The 19,892-nt window shown below is 38.0% G+C and overlaps 1 protein-coding gene across 1 annotated transcript in view; it reads right to left on the bottom strand.

Moving 5' to 3' along the window:
* Window positions 1-19,892, bottom strand: part of znf469 (zinc finger protein 469) — an 88,212-nt gene that overhangs the window by 15,263 nt on the left and 53,057 nt on the right. The window lies entirely within an intron of this gene.

Genomic DNA, 19,892 nt, shown 5'->3' with positions numbered 1-19,892 from the left:
TTGTTTTTCTTATATACTATGTAGCATTTTCCCTTTTAGTACAAAAAAATCTGTAAATTTTAATTATGGTACGACCCTGAAAAATGTAAATACAGGTATGGGACATGCTATCCAGAAACCCGTGATGCAGAAAGTTCTGGATAATGAAAAGTCCATAATGTCCATAATGGAAAGACATAATTTTTTTAGGACATAATTCACATTTTTATAAAAAATATTTTCTTTTTCTCTGTAATAATATAACAATACCTTGTACTTTATCCTAAGGTATAATTAATCCTTATTGGTTAGCTAAAAAACCCTATTGGGTTTATTTTATGTTTAAATTATTTTTTAGTAGAATTAAGGTATGGAAAGGCCAATTATGGAAAGATCCCTTATCCGGAAATCCCTCAGGTCCCAAGCATTCTGGATAACAGGTCCCATACTTCTACAGTCTTCCGGTGTTTCTGTAGCTTGTTTTTTTGCCTACATGTTTACTAATCAGACTATGTAACATGTATTGTAGCAAGACATAGAAATATATTTTAATTTACGGCAGCTGGTTTAGACTTTCAGAAAAATATATTACAGATCACATCCTCACAAGGCAAAACATTTCCAAAAAAAGAGACATCTACAGCCATGCAGCAATGGGTTTGTATTCTTTTTTTTTATGTCAAACTCATTTATCATAGAAAACATAGCACGCAAAGCCTCTACACAGCTGTGGATGCTTAAAGCTGTGAAGGCAGGTACCCAAAATCTCCACCCAATCAAGCTTTACTTGGTCACTTGAAGGCAAAGCACAATGAGTTCAGGAGCATTAATAGGTATTTTAGTAGTCTGTAAATCTAAGCCTTGCAGCAGAGCTAGACTGCATTTGTACCACAGCATCACAAATGTGCTTAGAAAGTTTGTTTAGATATTTAAACTTCAATTTTACATACCCTGATTTTAAGTTTTCCCTCATTTTCTTTAACAATATATAATGCATATTGTATTATCCTAATTGTACATTTTCCTGGATTTTACACAGTTTTTTTGGTTGCCTGAAAAAGAGAATGAGGGATCTACTGTATTACGTCATGTGAATAATCAGAAGTTCCCTGCCATCTTTTAGACGATTGTGATGATAAAGGGTTCAGATATTTGTTACCAATTTAATTCTGAATGCTCTGATTTCGTAACATAGTGGCATTTAAACAGTATTTTCCTTGGTTTCTATCATCATCATACTCAGGGGGGTAACTACAGAGGAAACAGACCCTGCAATTGCAGAGCAGGGGCCCAGGAACGTAGGGGGCCCATTAATTCCCTAATTATTATGTATTTTCAATATATCTTGGTAAAACAGGTCAACTAACCAATGTTTTGGGGCCCTAAATTGAAGTTGCTGTGGGGCCCAGTAACATCTACTTACACCTCTGATCATACTGATAGCTATCTATTAATGGTAAACTGTCAGCTGGGGTAGTTTATATAAGACTATTTCTTCATTATTATGAATCCTGGCAGGGAAGAGGGGACTAAAACATTGATGTTACAAATTGTAACAACTTCTCCACAGCATACAGACATTATGTAGAAACTAAATAACACAATGCATTGCACTGTTATGTTTCTTTTTTTCTTACTAACATCACGTGTGCAGGGAATTGTGGGGTTTGGAGGATTCAGGCTGAGGACAGTCAACTACTGTTATATTTTTTTGGAGTCTCAAAGTAGTCAGGCAGATCAGCAGGAGAACAGGGAGCCAGGCTTAGGTAACTATTCCAAACCGTATTATTACATAAATAAAAAATATTTTTTAACTGATGTATATTACAAAGTTGTTTGAATTTGTGTTTACTTTTCAAAAAGCTTAGGTTGTGTTTGGGTGGAGTTCCCCTTTTTTATTGTTTGTGGGTAATTAATTATTTCCCATTTTATTTTCTGGAATTTAAAATAGTGTTAATAAAATTAAACATTTGTAAAATACTCATTTTTTTCTGCTTCTACCCTATTATTTCATTCTATTAAGGTATCTCAATGCAGAAGTGAGTGTAAACAAGGGACCGATCACACAAGTATATTTAGCAAAAAGTGAAAAAAAACTATTCTCTGTAATACTCTCAAATAGCTGTGTGCATAATACAGACAACACATATTTTGAATTATGTAGTATTTGAGGATTTCTCTGCAGAGGAAACTACATCCCATAAATTTTCTTAGCATGATGTTTAAGCCAGTTATATAAGTTATATGAAGCCAGCAAATTCATGAATGGCTACAAATCATGTGTCACCTTTCAATGCTCCCAGATACTAATAAAAAAGTTGGTAAGATGCACATGAGTTGGTACCTCATAAATCCAGGCCCTATTTGAAGCCAGACCCTACCATGTACATTTCACCTTTGGAAGACAAATGTATGTCTTGCTGACTGAGAAATTGATGTGAATCAAATCTAAATGTAACGTGGAATATTACAAAAACACATATATGCTGAACAAAGGAAAAAGGTTAAATAGGCAGACATTTTTTTCCAAGAAAAAAATCCCATGTCATTTATAAACACTGGACAAATTTCCACATCGCTGCCAATCAGCAATTCGTTTTCTCAGCCATCTCCAGGTAGAACAATGAAAACAAACATCTGATTGGTTGCCATGGGCAGGTTTGCCCAGTGTTTATAAATATGTTTCCTTATCCAGCTAGTGCTTCAGTACGATTGCCAGCATGCTTTATCTTTTGGAAGATGTTAAAGGTTCTACTCCAAAAATCACCTGAAGGCCCAAGGCAGAACTGTAACAATAAAACTCCCGAGTATAGGCAGCTTGATAGTGTTTCTAAGCAATACCAGTACATTTGTGCAAAACAAATCCTTCTCCCCAAGCTCCCAGGAATTACCAATGTCGTTATGACAATGACCCAAGGTAAAGAAACATCTGCATGAACATTACCAGGGCCCCTTTGGATATGTGTCAATAATGTTATAGTAGTCTCTGTTCCATACCGGGCACTCTGGTTGCATTGGCAGAGTTGTGGCTGATAGTGATTGAAACGTAGCTATATGCTTGGTTAGTAATATTTTTTTAGAATTAGAAGCAGTACTTGTAGTCCTACAACAGAATTCATAGCAATAGATGGTCCTTTGGGGAACTGTTTATGGAAGTGGTTTTAAAGCAAATACCTTAGATTTCTGCATACAAAAAGGGATGCAATTACTGGCAGTAGTTCATCTTTTATATCATGCTGCACAAATATGCACCCTTTCCCTCTGCCTTTTCATTAGTCTTAATTCCTATGACAAACCAATACTCATGTGGATTTATCACTCCAAGTCAATGCTATCCCTACAGCTGCAAGCTATCATTCACTCCCTGCTGAGCTGACATAGCTGAATCCACAGGCAATCAACATGCACGATATTAAATTGACAACAATCCACCACTTATACGAAATCCAGCCACAACTATACAGCCCATTTATTGCTCTTCAAATTTGCAAGGGCTTCCAGCCAAGCTAATACAGACAGCCCCAATCTAGATCGTATTATCACAGTTGCGGGCATGCAATTGAATAAAGAAGTCATTTGGAACCCTGAGGGTCTTTAACATGTCAGGCAATAATGATGAAATATTTCCATTACGGGGATTTCTGATAAAGGCGCCACATCTTTTTCCCACAATTCACTTTGCTCTATTGTATCTATGCTCTTTGTTTTCAGGAACACATTTTGTGCTCTACTCCAGAGCAGAAATGATCTGCACATAACAGTAAATGGTGCACAGCAGCAACCACTTTAGTTCTTAGGCACATACCTTTTAGTACAATTTCATTAAAGGACACATAAAGCCCCCACAACAAAATCTTTAAAATCTTTAAATACCTGCTACTCTGGTTGTTCAAATATCAATAGTAAAGCCTCCATAACTTAGATTTTCCTCTCCTTGTCTAACCCACTCTTCCCCTTCCTCAGGAATTTTCGTCAGCTGTTGGCTACTGAGCATGCTCACATCTTATCAGCTCAGACTACTGATCACACTCTCCAGTTTAGCAGCCAATGAAGAGATGGCATTGCTGGTCCCCATTGTACCTCTGCTCTAGCTGTCTGCTCCTATTTTTTCTCATTACCCTCTCTCCTGAGCTCAGCTTATACATTGCAGTCCTTAATCAAAGCAGAACTTTTTATCAAAGTAAGTTCTGCCTGTGTAAGCCTGCATTCTTCATTGCATGACCTTTACAATGCACATGTGCAGATGTAAATGTCTCTGATTATGTATAAGAGGAAAAATGGCCACTGAATAAAACCTGCTATTTGTTTTAGGAAAATGTGATGGTTCTGGCAAACAGAGGGGATATACTGTATGCAATACAAATGATGCCATTTGGGTGGGGGAGATATGCCCAACTTAAGTACATTGTAGGAAAATACAGGTTTTACATGTCTTTTAAGCCAATTTCTGTTACAGACTGCATTTTGTTGTAGGTCTCTAGGGTAGGTTATTAAAATTCTAACATGCAGATGAAATGTGTGCAGCATGAAAAGATGCAGCATCTGTTATTTTGTGTATGTAGGTACAAAAAAAGGCAATTTGTGTCCTTTTTGTGCCTAGTGCATTGCACTTGCATTTACAAATGAAGCCTTCCAACAATAAGCTGTCAAGTAAAACCCCATGCAAAGGACTAGGGTGGAACTAGGAGTAACATGAATGGTTACTTTTAGTACATAAATGTATCATTTTGGTGCTATATAGAGTTGTTGTATGAGCTTCTACTTCAACGCTGTGCAAACTGCATGGCTAATTTCCAACACTGACAAAGTCCATAATGGTATCTCACAGCCATATCATGCCAATAAAGAGTAGCTTTCTGAGGAAAATCTCACCATGTCACAAGACAAATTTACCATGAAAGCAGGGCTGTGGTGATTTGAAGTTTCCTGGTTTGCTGAACCGTTATCTTGACATGCATATATCAACTAACAGAATTAATTTTTGGAATGGAATCAATTGCGGTTTCTGTGCCGAGTTTATTTAATGAAAATTCCTGCTCAGATGTAAAATAAAGTCCCATTAATTCTGTATATACTATTCAGGATTATTTATCACTGTCACTTATTCTGTAAATGCTAATGTGATTGGGTTCAAATATAAAACAAGGAGAAGGTTAGAAACACACAAGAAAAAGTTTGGAAATTAGTGGCATGGGAAAGGGGAAGGGAAAAGAATGACTGCAGCCGATTATAAGACATCATTTACCATCTTTAATAAGGAAAGAGAACAGGGAGTCCAATTCTTTAAAACATTTCTTTGAAAATGGAGATTATAAAGCAGCATTTGGTATTTAAGAGCAAAGGCCACTGAGTATACTATTTGAAGACATAATGAAGTTTAGCTGAAAGATGAACAAACTTGCTTAATACTAATCAGTCCCTGGTAGTATAAAAAACCAAAACCTCAGTGTGCATTTTAAAAAAAACTATGTTTACTTTCTGGGGGTATTAAAGCTTCCTTTTTATAGCAACTGCAATTTTAGAATATATCATCTAACTTAACTCTGTATATTATATTACCAAATGTAGTCGGCACTAGTTTATCCAACGTCTTATTCTAAAACCAAGTGAATTGTGTCTTTCTACTGCTATAACCAGTTCTATTCTTGGAAAGGCTTTCCTCTTGCTTCCAATCAGCCACAAGAGCATAAGTGAGGTTAAGCACTAGGGATGTACCAAATCCAGGATCTGGTTCAGGATTCAGCCAAGATTCTGCCTTTTTCGCAGGATTCGGATTCGGCGAATCCATGCATCTGGGCGAACCAAATCCTAAAAATCATGTGACTTTTTGGCACATAAACAAGAAAGTTGAAAATTTTTCCCAGATTTCACCCTTCCAAAACTTAATTAGCATATGCTAATTAGGATTCGGATTTGATTCAGTATTCGGTACGAAGGGTTTGGCCGAATCCAAAAAAGTGGATTTGGTGCATCCCTGTTGAGCACTAATGTGGCATTCCATATCTTCCCCGGGTGTTCGGTTGGGATGCGTGGTCCTGCTCACTGTCCCTTTTCATTAATTCAGAGGAAATATCTGATGCAAGGGCCTTGTGTATAATGTTAACAATAAACAAATATATAAGAGGTACCAAATGCAGTTGGACTTTACTTAGCTCTGTAATTATGATTAAAAAATGATTTTTCTCATCTAAGTTTTTGCTCGCTTTTTGGACAAAAGTGAATTACTTATTTATCTTATCAATACATTGTAAACAAAATAATTCCTGCTATTTATATGAATTTCTTCCATTTCTATTCATATTGCTCAGGCTTAGGTAGTTCATTGTGTTAACCATTGTTAAGTGTAATTTTACAGCACAGCCACTAGATGGACACTTACCCTACCAAAAAGCACCTTGAACACACATTAAGACAGTCTAAACAATTAATTTTTATTAAAGCAAATGCAGGCCATTAAGTAAGGATTGACAGTGTAATACATCACTCAGTAGATGCCCTAGCCTAGACTCTTGGAACATGCCAGGTAATATATTGCCCTGAGTTTATCATTATATGTTAGATATATAATCAATGAGGCTAACTTGCTCTCAGAGGTGAGAGAGAGACCCAGTATGTATATGGATTGGCATGATATCCATCAGAACTCTTCTATCAGCCTCCTCCCGCGATAGGGACTCACAGGATAATATATAACTGCTATAAAACACATTAATTTTGAACCAATTGCACCCACATTTGTAAAGGAAGTTTACAGTTTCAGGCAATGCCCCTGCCCCTGCCCCTTCCAGCAGCAACAAGGCCTATGTTTCCGGAAGCCGCAACCTGAGAAACAACATATTAAACTGCACAGGTTCCTCTTCAGAGAGATAAGTACCGAATACCAAAAAGTACTATATAGCTGCTTTTAAACCAATTCCCATTACATAGTGAATGCCTATACTAAGGGGCCCATTTACTAAAATCCAATTTTTTGGATTTGGATCATAAAATATGATATGGTAAAAATTTGGAGTAACCACGATAATTTCTGAAGTTCTAAAATGCCACGAAAATGCTTTTAATGTTTGTACGAAAATATCGCAATTGCATTCCGAAAGTCACAATATGTTCGTGCCGAAACGTTTGATAAGCCACGAAAACCTTTCTTGCTTTGGAAGCCTTCCATAGGACTCAGCGGTTCTGGACAGGACAAACCTGGTGAAAAAAATAGTCCCGAGGAAAGTGTTACCAAAGTGTTAGAATTCCAAAATGTTCATAGTCTTTACGCAAAATACGATTTTTTCTGTGGAAATTCAACGAAAACCACAAAAAGTTGTGGAATTTTAACAAACTTTTTGCATACATTCCGAAATGTTGTATAAGTTAGAAAAAAAGTTAGAAAAAATACAAAATTATCTCAAAATTGTTTAGTAAATGGGCCCCTAAGTGTAAGTATATCATAAACCTCCTTTTGTTCTCTGGCTTACACTGCTTGCCACTAATATTGCCATCATTCTGATGCAGATCAGCCCTTGTATAAATGGAAATATTACAGTTTACTCTGCCTGTAAGAGTTTGAATGAAGGATCATTTATGCAGATTAAACATAGGTAGAAACGCAATAAAGGTGACTGGATAAAAACACACATAAACATTACCAACTTTGTTTTTAAAAATGTTTTTTTTAAAGCACCCACAAAAAGAGAAAAAAAGAGTTGGCAGACTATACTTCCCCTTAAAGTGTGAAAAGCTTTTAGGAAATTGGCAGAATTGAATAAGGAGTGGGAAGATAGGAAACAGATAAAGCAGTAACAGGATATAAACTTTGGCACAGCAGAACATAAGGCATTAAGTAAACTTAATATGATAATGAAATGTTTCTAGCTGAGTTTACATGCTATTCATAGTCATATAGCAAGTATCAGATAATCTTTCATCCAACCCCCACCCCATGACTATGAAGGAAGCATTAAACTGAAAATGAGCTGTGGGTATATGCAGTGGGTATATGCAGCCAAAAGGATGTCAGTCTGCAAGAATCTGAAACCTGCAGCTTTCTTGTCAATGTTGAATTGCCATTCTGGTCCTTCATCAGATTCTAGCTGATTTAAGAAAATCAGTCATAGTGCATAAAGTATATTAGGCTCTACAAGTGTGGATGTAGCCTGATAACGCCAAACAATTTAGCATCCCTTTGTGCTGCAAGCTGTAGATGAAGCCTGATTATGGCATATGATTTAAACTCCTATTATGCTGTGAGCTGAAATGTAGTCTAATAATTTGGTCTAGTTTTGTACTACAAGCCATAGCCTAATTATTTCATATTTTATTCTCCGTTTGTGCTATAAACTGTGGATGTAGACTGCTGCTTTATTACGGATAATTATTTAATCTAATGTTAAACTTCAATCTGTAAATATAGCTTAAGTTATAGCATAGCCAAATGACTGATTTTTTGGTGCAAGCTACAGATGTAACCTGATTATGATAGACAATTTAGTCTGATATTCTACAAGCTGTACATGTAGATCATATAACTGATGTGCTTACAAGCTTCAGGTAAAGCTTGAATTTGGACTAGGAATTCCAAACCTTCAGAAACCTTCAGAAAACCAGACCTGCAAAACATTTTCCAATATAGCTATTAGCATGGATTAGCTTTGTATTATTGCAAAACTGCACATTATAGGCATTATACTTTCAAGCTGCATTCTTGCTTTTCGGGCTGCTTTTCCGTTATCTGGAGCATATGTTCTACTGACTATATTTAACTGAAAGAGTAACTTTAAGCCCCACCTTACATAGCCATCTTTGCTCTTATATTGTAGCAGTGTTACTAGAATCACCTGGGCCTTGATCAAGGTAAAGTCCATCAGATTCCATAAGTGTGGCACCTCCGTAAAAAGCAGGCCTTGCACACAGCCTATTAAGGTGTATATAATTAAATCAAAAGCACAAACCATACATACAGCCTGTGTTTAGTCAGAATGAAGTGCAGAGTGCAGCCTTCCATACCCTAAGCATCACAAAGCTGCAGATGTATTTATCAGTGGGACCAATCACTTGAATACTATATGCCAATTATTCCAGTCTTTATGTATTAAACTATTGTAATGCACAGCGGCAAGGGGAGCTTATATTATAATGAGCTTATGGATATGAGAGTAATTTTGTATCCAAAGACCTGTTAGTTAAACAGCAGCAGGTTCAGTTTGGGGCAGTTGCCAAGCTTAGTGCTTGCCTGCAAAAAATGACTTCCTTCTGTGAAAAAGACAACTCCCTAAAACAGATTGTAGCTGGGACCGACTTCTGTGTCAATGAATGAACCTAAAGATCCAGCTATTTCCCACAGCTTAACCCTTACACTGCCAAAAATGAGCAGAATAAAACAAACAACAGGAGGGGGACACATAAATTGCAGCCTTATTCCATTTAGTACACTGAGAGGTAATCTATGAAAAGCTAAGTAGGTTTCAATGACTAAAACTAAGAAAATATATTTCCATGCTTTCAATATTCCTTAACTGTAGTAGGAAAAAAAAAACAAAAAAAACCCTTTTCTCTCTTAAGTAGATTTTTATTTTCACTTTATTTTCCTGCAGTATTAAGCAATATTCAGGTTATGAATGAGGGGCAAATGGCAGAATTTGCGGTGCACAGATATACAAATAATCTTTTGTCTTTGAAATGAACTGGTAGGGTTCCCACTGCACCCCTTTAATACCGACCACATATTGAATCAACATTGTGCATGGCTAATTAGCAATTAATTTAGATGCATGCTGCAGACTGAACTGATTTATGTGCAGCCATGCAGCATGCATCTAAATTCATTGCTAATTAGCCAGGCAAGCTTTGGATTCAATATGTGGCCAGTATTAAAGGGGTGAGGTGACAGCCTACTAACTCATCAAGTTCTTTCAACCCCTTAAAGCTCATTTACAAAGCAAGTGCAAAATACAAAAACATTTTTATGAATTATGCACAATTTCACTGCTGACTTTCCTTCCTGCACAGGGTTAATAATGGCATTAGTGGCCAGTTATCTTGGTGAAAGCAAGTTGTTTCTGTGGACTTTACCTTTCTGTGGACTTTACCTACTAGGGGAAACATGCACAATTGGTGCTTGCCACAAGGAGCACGTATGGTCACAAGTACCTTTGTGAATAAAGCCAATGCTCACTCCCATTTACATCTATTCTATTGCTTTACACAGTTGATTGCACTTACATATTAGCTTTGGTAACAAATCAATCCAATGTCTTGCTTGTTATTAGCAGAAAAGGAGTTAAAGATCAACATGAGAGCATTGCATTCTTTGATTAATTTGATTCCTTTTCTCTCTTTATTAAGTACCTTATTACTAAAGAAGTTGAGCACTAACTTTTGCTGCTAATCACCATGCTTTTGCACAGCACACTGATATTTGTTCTGTTCAGCATACCATAACTCCCCCTCATGCAAAACCTCAGCAATCTGTAAAAAGTTTGTGCGTATGTGCAAGAGTCAATAAAGGTTTTTAGGGACTTCCACGTCTATTTGGTTGGTTGCACAGGTACAACCACCATGCACAAAGAGGCCCACGGGCTTTTCTAGCCAGGGAGCCATAGCAGCCAAGCACATTGATATCACTGTAACCATAGAGGAGAGGGTATTGGCAGGCTGCTGTAAAAGCTTTCAATCTTCCCCAGTGCACAGGCTGTCAAACCCATCTGACAGTTCCGCACATCCTACCTTGGCAAGAGCTGAGCCCTCCATGAAACAGAAATTCCTTTGGCCACTGTCAGGGTTGAGTTATTTGAAGAATCCATGCATGAGCTGGCTGTTGACTCTGTGCATGAGGATATCATATGGGCTGAAATGTTGGATGCAGATAAACTGTAATATTTTTGGAACCAGGAACTGAATTCTTACTGCCACTTCCTTAAATTTGTTAATTTATCTTTTACCCAGGTATAGGAATAGGTTTACAACAAATATCTCCGTAACAAAAAAACTCAATTAAAACAGATAACATTCTGCCATTATGCTTTATGCCTGCATACCAGCAAATTACACCAGTACATTAGCCGCAGCAACCAATCAGTCATTAGTTTTGATCTACTACATGTTTTTAATCTACTACAGGTAGAAAATATGAGTGAAAAGGTGAAACTTGTGCAGTTTAGCAACTTATACTAGAGGTTGACTTCAAAATCATAATTTTTAAATACAGTTACAGTAAAGAAAATTCAGTTGTACTATTTAGTGACTGACAGGTATCTTATCCTCCTCCCCCCTGGCCTGTGGTGGGCCCCCTAGCCAAGAGTGCTTCAATATTTCCTATATCGGTCTGATGACCTTTGCTTGGACTCTGAATTTCAGCCTGCCATTGCTTGCCTGGTAACCTTGCCTGTACCTGAACTCTACTGCTGAACCCCTCGTGAGTTTATTATAGATTCTAGCTGCTTTATTATCAACTTAAAGCTTATTTCAGGTTGCAACCATCAGTCCTATCTCAGTCTTCTTTTCTTACTGCTTGGTGCCAACCACTAGTACCAGTTCATGGTGCAGAAAATGCCACAACTGGCTAAATGCATTAATAAGATTTAGGGAACTTAGGAAGCATATGGGGCCCTGTGCTTAGCACCTGCTCTATGGAAGGCAGTAAGGACATGGCAGGACTACACTACCAGATGCTGCACTCTGCTCCCAATTTTCAGTCTACTGTGCAGACTTCAGCATTGCCTGGCGCAAATGTGCTTTTTAGACACTTATGGGCATGTTTCTTTGTCCCTTAGTGCTCTAGCACTTGCGCCCTGGGGAAAAGTAAATGAGCCCTATGCAGTTATAAATACTGTCAATGGAAACAAAGCTGCATGAACAAAGGCTCAAGTATTCAGCCCTGTTTGTTTTATTATCTTTCTCTTTACAACACTACAGCAGTGTGTGCTGGCCATATTATAGATACCAGCTCTTTTATAGAGAATGCTCATTAACCTTAAGTTCCAGTAGCCCAATGACCTGTAGGGAAACGTAGGGAAGCAGGGGCATGACGTAGCAGTAGGGCAGACATAGCCACTCCCAGTTTTTTATCTGATTGGTTGTTTCGTATTAGGGGTATAAATAGCAGAAAACGTTCCCGCTCCTCATCCATTTTAGGCTGCATAGGAAAACGCCCACCCTCCCTCCCTCCCTATAGAGGTGGAGGCAACGAGTGGTGTTGGCGGGGTGATTGAGTTGGGGGAAAACAATGGTTGGGGTTAGGAAGGGAGTTTGATAATTGTTTGGGGATGGCATGCCTGGAACCTCAGGGGTAAGTAAGTGGATTAGGAGGTGAGTTTTGTTGGGTAGGGGGTTCTGGGCTGGAAGGGCAGCTGGCAGCGCCAGTTGTGCTGCGCAGTTATTGGCTTGTTATGGTGTATGTTTATTCAAAGTTGGTTGTTTGTTATACAAACATTTGTATTGTGTTCATGAGTTGTTTTGTATCTTATTTGTTCTTATGATATGTTTTAAATTAAAACTCTGATTGTTATTAATAAATGTTCTGCGGCCATTTTTATCCCAAGAATTGGTGTCCGTGTGTTTATTGGGGTTGGTAAGTAAAAGAGGTAAAGGGGTTAAGGTTGGGAGAAAGGCGGGTCAAGATCCGACGTTGCTCACGTCATGAAGTTCCAGACCAAATGGGTTGTTGAGTGCACACGACCCAACATGTGTAATTATGTTTAGAAATACCCCAGTACAGTAGATTTTACACTAAGTGAAACATCAATCCCTTTTCTTTAGAAGCAGTATGAAACTAAATGTATGTTTCTCTAACACTGACCATTTAGTATTAAATTTGCTACTTGCAGCTGCCAGGCAACTTTAAGTCTGCTCTGTTGGTGCTCAGTTTTATTTCCCAACTCCATGCAAGGGTTGCATAGCAGTGAAACTGTTAAATATCTTCAGCCTGCGCAAAAAAAGATCTATTACATAAGTGCTCCGTTAACTTACTGGGTAAAATGATATCTTTGGTGATACAGGGCAGACAGCTACATTTAAACATACCTCACAAATTATCTACTGCATTAATCTTAATGACTTTGGTAACAGTATATTCTAGCTGCGGTGGCGGCCCTATTCAGTGGAACGCAGGAGGATTGCATACTCTGTCTAGTGGATACCCCTCTAAAAACTGTTGTTAAAATCAACTATGTGCCAGTATGTCAACCCCTTATCTGTGCCTGTCCAGACAACATGATGTTGATTTCACTGTACATTGGGCCTTAACCCATATAATCAGTAAGCACATAAAGGATTCTACACTAAATGGGATTACTGCTGTTTAATAACATCCACAGAAATGTAATGTATATAGCATTTCAGACTCTAAATAGAAATAGTGACTTTACCCATGCTGTTTGTAGCAGGCTGGGATTTAGTATAAGGCAGAACCCCAGCCATGTAAAACAGCATGGGTAAAATAAAAATACAGGGTGCCTATGAAGAAGCCTTAGGCCACTGACCCCTCACAAACTTATTTCCCTTCACTTTACCTTACCTTAGGTGTCATCAATACTATTTCTCTTCTCACCCATTTATTAACACCGTTATTTCCTTTTCCACTTTCTTGTTCCCACCCTATTTCCTTTTTAGTAGTCCAACTACAATTTCTCCCTGCCTGCACAGTTCCTTCAGGGGAAGGCCTCATTTTGATTAAAAAGGGGGGTACATGTGACTAGCATTAAACCGATTGAAACAGGTTCTTCAGTTCTAGGTAGAGGTGTGCTTTGCAAACATTATACATCTATGCATTCCCTGTCCCAGTAATCTTACAATCTAAGGTCCCTATCACATTTAAATACTAGGGTCAGTTGTATGGTTTAAAAAAACCAAACGTGATGGGTCTACCCCCTAAGGCTAATGCCAGACGAGGCGTAGGGCAGATATTTTCGGCAAGCGGAAAAGCTTGGGTGCAGGCACATGTAGCCGATATACGCATAAAGACTTTGCATTATCTCGCGTTTTTATGCAGATATCGGCTACATGTGCCTGCACCCGAGCGTATCTCATTCATTCTGGTGCAGGCACATGTAGGAGGCGTAGGGCAGAATTTTCAGCAAGCGCTTTTCCACTTGCCAAAAATATCCGCCTACGCCTCGTGTGGCATTAGCCTTAGGAAGACACCATTAAAACAGTTGCTCTGACACTGTTCAGACTAACGGTTTAGGTGTGCATCATATCTGTTCCATGTTAACGTGTAGTTTATTTGCAGTTTTATTGCATCTTTTAATATGTTTACATACCATACTGGTTTCTTTTTCTGTTCTGCATTAATGCAGAATAAGTTTTCTACCTCCAGTTTCCTGTTCCTATCTATACACATTCCAAAAAGCCATGAAGGGTATAGTGAAACAGGTCACAGCTGTGTATGAGGACTTTAAGGGATAAGAATACGTATTTGCCTTTTCATCTGCTTTCAATGCACCATAAACACCCTGAAAATAGACTCTTAATCGCAAGTTACTTTTTATTCTCCCTTTAATCTCTGTTCCTATGTCATCAGTAGCTCTTTGGATGCTTTCTACTTTGCTATTTTCTCCTCCGTAAATGTGCACTCTTAACATTGATGGCTTTTCTTCATCTTAAAATGAAAAACACCTGCGGTGCAGTGCTTGGAACTGGTGACTGTCCTGGTGCAAGTTAGTGCCTATAAATCAGCACAACGTATACAGTATATACCGCGTGAGGCAGAATTAATTCAGACTGGGGATTCCTGGTGTATTCCTAGCAGTTGGAACTGGCACATCTATCAAAGCCTTTTTAACATTTATTTTTTTTTTTGTTTGTTAGTTACTCTTTAGATTAATTTTTATTATTCCTTTTCTGCCTCTTTCTAGCTTTCAGTTGGGGGTCACTGACCACGGCACACAAAAATCTTAATTATCTTTCTATTCATTCCTTTACCTTTTCTTATTTCAGTCTCTTGTTCAAATCACTGCCTGGTTAATAGGGTAAATAAGACTTTAGCAACCAGATAGCTGATGTGATACCAAACTAGAAAGCTGCCTAACAAAAAGCAAAATAACAAAAAAATAGAAAACTAAAACCAATTGCAAAAACTGTCACAATCAGTTTTTGAAGGTGAACCACCCCTTTAAGTCCAATTGTCACTGTGGTGTCAGAGTCCCCAAAAAGAGAACAAACACTTCTGCGTACAAATGCAGAATAACATTTGTTAATCTGACAAATCAGTCATTACCGCTCGGGTAGACATTGATGAATCGGGCCCTAAATATTGCTTTCATCACAAAATCTTTATTTATTTAGGTGTCTGAAAGAAAAGCCCTAGCAAGTAATATTTAGCCTAGAAGGACTAGCCTTTGTTTTTATTCAGGGCGTCTATACCAAAACGTGCAGTCATTCTGCTGGATTGTGTAGCACAGTAATTAGTGAATTAGCAGAATGCTTTTTCCACCCAAAGCCTCCTACATAAAAGGGGACATATTGCCGATCGCTGGTGGAAACTACAAATGCCCCCCAGTGCATATTTACTTTGAATGGAAGCGATTTAGTTCCAGTTGTCTAACGCTTGTGTATTTGTTTAAGCAGATCCATAAAATGCTTGTAGATGAGAGCTCAGGAAAGGATTTTGTGATACAATCTATACAAGCTAATATACTATATTATAAAAGGGACTTCTCATTTAAAAGAAATACTCTCTTCCCAGTCATGGAAGCCATATTGGAGTTGATGTTGTTAAATGCTATAATTCATAACAGTCATTTTCACTTATTGTTTTGCTTGATGAAATCAAGGGTGCTTTCATACTGCTGACACTGTTCATGCCTCTGGCAAGTAAGAGGTTAACCAGGAAAAAAATCTGTTCAAAAACAGCAGTATTTGCACAAGTGGATCTTATTAAGATAGCATGGACCTCTGTTTTAAAGAGCTCTCAGATAAATTGTCCATTGTTCCCTTGCCGTATGCACTGAGAAATTAGATTTACTGTAAAAATAATGTAGACATCCGATTGTAGTCTTGACCAAAGTGAGTTATATTTGGCTTTGCGTGCACTCACGCGATCAGTCAGACAGTCACAAAGCCTGCCCTTCATATATAATGCACAGAGGGGCTCTGAAAATGTTACACTGTTACCCACAGGTTCTGGTCAGCAGCGCAGCATGCACTCACTTTATATACCAGTGATCCCCCAACCAGTGGTTCATAGTCAACATGTTCCTCACCAACCCCTTGGATGTTGCTCCAAGTGGCAGGTGCTTATTTTTGTATTCCTGGATTGGCGGCACGTTTTGGTTGCATAAAAACTAGTTGTGCCAGTCCACATAGGAGCTACCAATAGCCAATCACAGCCCTTATTTTGCACCCCAGGTACATTTTTCATGCTTGTGTTGCTCCCCAACTCTTTCTATATTTGAGTGTAGCTCACGGATAAAAAAAGATTAGGGATCCCTGTTATATACCCTTTAAGAACCAAAAGGTTTTGCTTTATAAAGCAAATATGTGACCAACATTTTTTTCTAAGCAACTGTTTTCATAAAATGCTTTGCATTTACTGAGGTGTAATCCATCTGTATTATCTATGCTTATTTATTAATCTATTCCAAAATACTAATAAGCATTTTGTCATGTTTTTTCTTCTTTATAATAATAGACTCATTTTCCTTTCAAAGTTCTCTTCCCCCCTGACACAGATAGTGTGCACCCGCATATGTGCCCTAGGATCTCCTACAGCCTCTAGGCATGACTGGTTTAGAGCTACCCTGATGGGCACAACTCACTGGGTACTAGAGATATGTGATCATTTGTTAGCAAACAACTGCCAAGTGTTTGGGCAGAGACCTGGGTAGTGATCTAAAACTAAACTAAAATCACCATTTTAGAGGGATCTTGCAATCCACCATTATCTGACTTGGCCATTAAGACTAGTGTACACTGATGGTTAGGATAACTGGTTTTAATCAAAATCATTCAAAATTATGTTTATAATCGTGCAATTAATACAAGCATATATTAAGTGCATTGTCTTTTCTTCTTCCGACGCCTCATTCCATGCACATGACTATAGGGTACATTTGCAGCACTAATATAATCACCAAATGGTATGGCATTCCTGGCCATAGACATATTATCCCAGTTTAAAAACACCATAATATTCCATAAAAAGGCTGTATGCATTCATGAAGAGTGATTCGATATGCAGAAAAGGGGGAGACAGGCAAAGAGAGCAGCACTAAATTATGAATTCAGCCAAGCAGCAGAGCAGTTCTAAGTAAAGCTTGAAATTTCACAGATCATAGGGCTGATGATATATTGAAAGTCTCAATGAAATATGGTAGCTTGATTCCAGAATCTAGAAATACATCTATCTTAACCCAGCAGGGTCCAGACTAATAATCAAAATTAGCTCATTAAAATAGAATTCATAGCATGGCACAATTTCAGCCATGAACTGAAACTAACATTAATGAACATAGTATGATTGGCTGTGTATTCTCATTCAACACTGAACATACAGCCAAAGAGCTGACTATGAAGCACGTGGCTAACTGCTCTAATGCCATACTATACCAACCTGCAACCACTAATTTGTTGCTGTATTATCCCTTCTGGTTTCCCCTAAGAAGCAATATTGTAATTCAACAAAGCATCTCAGCCCAGGATACATTCACCCACTTAGTAATCTCTTTGTGTTTCTACACATTAGGTTCTGAGCAAAAACATAGTGCAAATCATCAGTTATCATCAATGCTATTTTCAACACATTGTTTTGAAAGTGAGAATGTTAGTGAAAATTAGTGTCCACTGAGAGCATAATAAGGTCCAGGAAGATGCCAACAGTGCCTATTGTGGTACAGATAACTCTTCAGAACATGAATCAAATATTTCCATTCCATCCACTCTGGCGGCATCCCAAGATACCTGCTTGGTGATCACTGAGGATAAGATAAGTATGCTTTCAGAAGTCACATACTCATTTTTGATTTATTAAGCAAAATAGTACAGCTGTACATTTACCAGACCAGGTAAGTATCGCAGTTGCTGAATTTGGTATGTTAAAAAAAATCACCTTGAAGGAGTTTGAGATGCTGGGGGTAAATATTCCCCAGTATTCTCAACTAGAAAGGCTATTTTATAAGGTACGGTAAATGAGTAGGTAGTAACATACACACGCAGCTACTAAGCAGTCCATTAGAGGGAGCCAGCGTAAGGGAAATCAATACATTTCAATGATGAATGCAATTGATGTCAGAAAAACACTCAAGCGTGGGGGGATTTGCAAAAATATTGTTCCTCCAAAAGTAAAGCAAAACTAGAGTAAATTTTTTACACAAAAAATGGTTGGACAGTAAACAGAGAAAATATATCAACCATTGTTTACTTAAACCATAACAGCAACAAACCCTGAGACTCCCCCATTTACTTAGATTGTGAACGAGAGTTTTTCTAAATGACTGTTTATATTAATTTGTCTTTCTTGTACCCATTTCATCAAAGCACTCTTGGGGAAGTACTTGCAAACAAAATTCTTTTATAATTACATTTATAAAAGTGATTTTAAGCAGGCACGAAATGCAGCAGCCAAAACAGCCTAGGTCACTAGGAGTGCCATACGCATTACTGGACCACAGAGTGGCAGATCAGCTGATCATTTAGTTCATGCAGGTCTGGGATTCAAAGTAGGCCCTGGAATTTCAAGTACTCAGAGGCCCAAACAGTCCCCCCAGGCGCAATAAATAGTGATTGTCTATGAAATCTTACAGCAGCCCCTCTGGCAGTTACCAGAATCCATAGATTGGATCCATGGAATCCACAGATTGCAAGTTGGGCCTGAGTTAATTCATTTAGTTATTTGTACTGCAGAAAATATCAGGTCCCTAACCTTTTTTTTACCTGTGAGCCATATTCAAATGTCAAAAACAGTTGTGAATCAAAACAAACATAAAAAAATTAGTGGGGGTGTCAAATATAGGCTATAATTGGCTATTTGGTAGCCCCTATTGTGGAATGACAGCCTATAGAAGACTCTGTTTGGCAATATACCTGTATTGTATGCCTCCAAAACTTTCCTCCATGCCATGAATTAAAAAATAAGCCCCTGCTTTGAGGCCACTGGGAGCAACATCCATGAGGTTGGTGAGGAACATGTTGCCTCTGAGCCACTGGTTGGGGACCACTGATGTAGGGAATTATACATATCTAGAGCAAGAGTAAGATGGTTAGAAAACTGAAAGGACCTAGTAATATGATAATAACTAAGGAAATATAGTCATAATTATACCTCTACACACATTTTCAAGGCCGAACGGATGACATTTTCCTTAAATTTTCTTTAAATTTGAGCAATTTCAGCAGCTCATATGGTGCTTTTACTATCAGATGAGTAAAGAGTTCACCACAGTTCAGAGTAAAATACTGTTAATGACCGGATACAGTTATATTACTGACCCCCATACATATGGCTTTAAAATGGACCAAATGTCCAAAGCTATCTTGCTTCTATATTATGTCATGTACATTTCTATAGTGCTCCACATTAGTCATTATGTCCCCAGGCTCAAGTGTTACACTAATCAGCCCTCAATGGGGCTACCATATACATCTGTTTTGCAAGTGCTCCTGAAATAGGCTTTGTGAAACTGCAATAACCCTAGAACACAAACTGCAAGAGGTGCTGCAACAGCTGTTTCCTGCTCTAATAACTTAATTATTGTTAGGTGATTAATGGTTTGTTTGGAATACAGTTTACTTTAAAAAATGCAGAGCGTTCATGATGAGAATAGTGAAAGCCAGTGGTGACATTTATAGGAATGAGGATGATAATGGTTTCAATTATGTCTACAGCAGAATGAGTTAGTATTGGCTTAGGCAGTGTTTGCAGAGCAAGCTTGTTAAGAGTATTTATTTGCAAGAAGACTAACCCTTTGAGGGGCAAGGTCTCTCTCTGTGGG

Source organism: Xenopus tropicalis, chromosome 4 (assembly GCF_000004195.4).
Source record: "Xenopus tropicalis strain Nigerian chromosome 4, UCB_Xtro_10.0, whole genome shotgun sequence".
NCBI lineage: Eukaryota > Metazoa > Chordata > Amphibia > Anura > Pipidae > Xenopus > Xenopus tropicalis.
This window is presented reverse-complemented; position numbering and strand designations above follow the sequence as displayed.